At 52.0% G+C, this 4,019-nt stretch overlaps 1 pseudogene; it reads right to left on the minus strand.

Annotated features, from left to right (window-relative positions):
• Positions 1 to 643, minus strand: part of LOC124764143 — a 1,897-nt pseudogene extending 1,254 nt beyond the window's left edge.
• Between the last annotated feature and the right edge of the window lie 3,376 nt (positions 644 to 4,019).

Raw genomic sequence — 4,019 nt, forward strand, 5'->3', positions numbered from 1 at the left:
ATCCAACTACGAGCTTTTTAACCGCAACAACTTTAATATACGCTATTGGAGCTGGAATTACCGCGGCTGCTGGCACCAGACTTGCCCTCCAATAGATACTCGTTAAAGGATTTAAAGTGTACTCATTCCGATTACGGGGCCTCGGATGAGTCCCGTATCGTTATTTTTCGTCACTACCTCCCCGTGCCGGGAGTGGGTAATTTGCGCGCCTGCTGCCTTCCTTGGATGTGGTAGCCGTTTCTCAGGCTCCCTCTCCGGAATCGAACCCTGATTCCCCGTTACCCGTTACAACCATGGTAGGCGCAGAACCTACCATCGACAGTTGATAAGGCAGACATTTGAAAGATGCGTCGCCGGTACGAGGACCGTGCGATCAGCCCAAAGTTATTCAGAGTCACCAAGGCAAACGGACCGGACGAGCCGACCGATTGGTTTTGATCTAATAAAAGCGTCCCTTCCATCTCTGGTCGGGACTCTGTTTGCATGTATTAGCTCTAGAATTACCACAGTTATCCAAGTAACGTGGGTACGATCTAAGGAACCATAACTGATTTAATGAGCCAATATCCTTGGAAGAATATAACTAATGTTGCTTGTTTTTAAGAATTTTTCTGCTCATCTCACTTACGACCTTTTCCAAATAGCCATTGGCTTGTCCTAACTGTATCAATTTTGTTTCCTTATTAACTACATCATTATCCAAATTTACTTTCACTAACCTATGAAACAATAATGAAAATTGCGCTTTAAAAGTAGATTTTTCTGTCACGTGGTGGTGCCTATAAAATAGTGCTTTAAATGTTAATGATACTTTGTTATGTATTTATTTTGTACTACTGGTCCTTCAGGCGCAATCGCCCGGAGTTAGGCGAGTAGACGCTTTCGGTGCGACCACCCGTGCTCCCAACTGAGCTTGCCGCTGCCGACAGAGGCCCGGGAGCGTGCTGTCGTGGCATTGCCGGCGGGAGACAACACGCGCCACCTACGGTGACCGGCAGCTCCAACGCCAGCGCCACAGAAGGACAAAAGCCCCACTTGGGTGCCGAAGCGAACTCTCCCAGCACAGCGCACGCGCCAACACATCCGCACAGCTGCGATACAAACCACCAGCGAGAACCGCTGGGGCGACCGAGCAGCAGACGGCGTCGCGGCGCCGAGCGCCGGGCGGCGGCGCATCCTCAACGCACACAGTCCTCAATCGGACCAGCACACTGAAGATGTCCACCGCGCTTCGCACCGGGCCCGCGAGGACCTACTTTGGCCGCACGGCGCCGCGCGCAGGGTGCGCCGGCGCGCAGCTGCGACGCCTGCCGCGTCCGTCGGCCGGCGCGCCTGCCACTGGCCGCCCCCACCAGCCGGCTGTAGCGCGTGCGCCCACGCACCGCGCGGCCAGCACGCCGGGAGGCGCCCCCTCACCGGCCGGGGACGGTCCCACCCAGCCACCGCCGCGTATCGCTTCACACCCAGATGCCGTTCAGTTTCGTCGGCATGGTGGGTATCGCTGGAACAACCGGTTAGTACCTCAACCTATCGTCGCCATCACCGATTCACCCCTAGCGAGAACAACCGCACCACAACAGGTTACCATTTGTTCATTTGCGTAACTTCACCAGAAAACGCAGGCGTCCATCGCCATTTGCAACTTCAACGATTATTGCATGCCTGTGTCAGGTGTCACGCCACACTACGTCTGCCCACATACACGCAACAAAATGTGCACGCCTAGACAATACGTGGAAGGTGGCCCCCGTACGTATGCGATGTCCATTGCTCGAACGACTGTCAACCGGCCTCTGTAGCATGTCGCAGATATGGAACGCGGTGCACCATGCCATCACGGTGTGTGAGGAGAGACGACTAGGTCCGAATACATCAACAGACAGCTCATGCTGATCGCCATCCACGGCGTCCGTTCCTCCCACACGTCTCTATGGCGTACCACACTGCAATCCAGCTCTCATAGGGAGACGACACGTAGCTGCGTGCACAATATTTGCACTGTATGGTCCGCCGTTTTTGGGCGCAGTCGTTGTGCGGTCACACATGTGCCACGATGTATCATTCAGTACATAAGGACGAATGTGCAGTACAGATTGTGGTTCACGCGTACGACATCAGCGGACAGTTGACACAGGCCGCACCACAACGTAGCCTGAGTACGTCGCATGCGAAGGGCATTGAACATGCAAACTTCTCACCAACCAGCTTGCGAAGGCAGGGGCAAGGTGGGGACGTGGGAGGGGCGGCATGTACGTCCTGCTGCCATCCACATTACAGTGTACAGCAGGAGCATGTGGAAAGTGAGCAAGACTTGCAAGGTGTTTAACATGAAGCGATACACAGGGGTGCGGGCAGTGCGAGTAGCGAACTATATTGCGAGGGTTGCGGGTGGGCAACACTACAGTAATTGAACGAGTCGTATAACAATTACAGAGCAGGTTTAGGCGACAACGTGGGTTACGTTAAGGCGACAACATGGGTTAGGTTAAGGCACAACATGGGTTAGGTTAAGGCACAACATGGGTTAGGTTAAGGCACAACATGGGTTAGGTTAAGGCACAACATGGGTTAGGTTAAGGCACAACATGGGTTAGGTTAAGGCACAACATGGGTTAGGTTAAGGCACAACATGGGTTAGGTTAAGGCACAACATGGGTTAGGTTGAGGCACAACATGGGTTAGGTTAAGGCACAACATGGGTTAGGTTGAGGCACAACATGGGTTAGGTTGAGGCACAACATGGGTTAGGTTGAGGCACAACATGGGTTAGGTTAAGGTACAACATGGGTTAGGTTAAGGTACAACATGGGTTAGGTTAAGGTACAACATGGGTTAGGTTAAGGTACAACATGGGTTAGGTTAAGGTACAACATGGGTTAGGTTAAGGTACAACATAGGTTAGGTTAAGGTACAACATAGGTTAGGTTAAGGTACAACATAGGTTAGGTTAAGGTACAACATAGGTTAGGTTAAGGTACAACATAGGTTAGGTTAAGGTACAACATAGGTTAGGTTAAGGTACAACATAGGTTAGGTTAGGTTAGGTTAGGTTACACGTTGTTGTACGGAAAGGTGTAGGGGGGGGGGTGGGGCGGGGGCGGCAGGTTCGTTGATAGTGATTATAGTAAGTGAATGCTTGTGACATGATCAGATTTGTCACGTCAGGATGCACCTTTGGCTTATTAGAGGCGGCGCTCCAATTCTATGCTTGTGTGAGACCTGTGTCTTTGACTCATGTCATTGTTTGTGCGCTGTGACAGGAGGTACTATTGTGATGTTGGGTGCACCGTTGTATAGGACATGTGTGGGTGTTGGTGCCTGGTCTGCGCAATGGTGGATGTCGAAAGGCTGGGATATTGTATTTTCCGCACGGACCTCCTGGTCTGGTTGTGATAGTGTGGATTGTGTAATGTGGCGGAGAAGATGCACTGGATGTTGTTCCATGCTGGTGCTTACATATTGTATGTGCGCCTGTTAGAAGCAGAGAGTGGTGCGTGATCAGAGTGTCTGGCTGACGTGTGGTTCCCATTTTGGGCAGACTCTTTCAGCATGTATACGGACAGTTGTGTATATTTGCTGTAGTTTGATGGCTCTGCATTGATTACTAATCAGCGCCGTGTGTACGGGTAATCTGGTTCCAGTCCAAAATGTTCCATCTGTGTACATTAGTGACAAAGACTCCCCCCATGCAGTGGGGCTCGGTCTGTTATAACTCTTCCGCGTAATATATTTGCCCCACGTTTTTGCGACTGCGAGTGCGAGTGCAACGCGCATGGGGACCGACATGCTGATGGCTCGGTATCGGACGCCGTACAGTGAGCAACGCGATCGCGTCTCTCGCTCGTAAGTGGTACAGGTCGCGGCTCATGTATACGGACAGCGGGAATGTCGCATATTGGAAATAACTCTTCATGAAACGCAAGTTATAGGGGTGGATTGCACTTTACGAGTGCGGGAAACGTCCGCCGTTCATCCGCTGGAGGTGCGAGTTTGGCGGTTGGGGTGGTGCACGAACGGGT

Source organism: Schistocerca piceifrons, unplaced genomic scaffold (assembly GCF_021461385.2).
Source record: "Schistocerca piceifrons isolate TAMUIC-IGC-003096 unplaced genomic scaffold, iqSchPice1.1 HiC_scaffold_627, whole genome shotgun sequence".
Lineage (NCBI taxonomy): Eukaryota > Metazoa > Arthropoda > Insecta > Orthoptera > Acrididae > Schistocerca > Schistocerca piceifrons.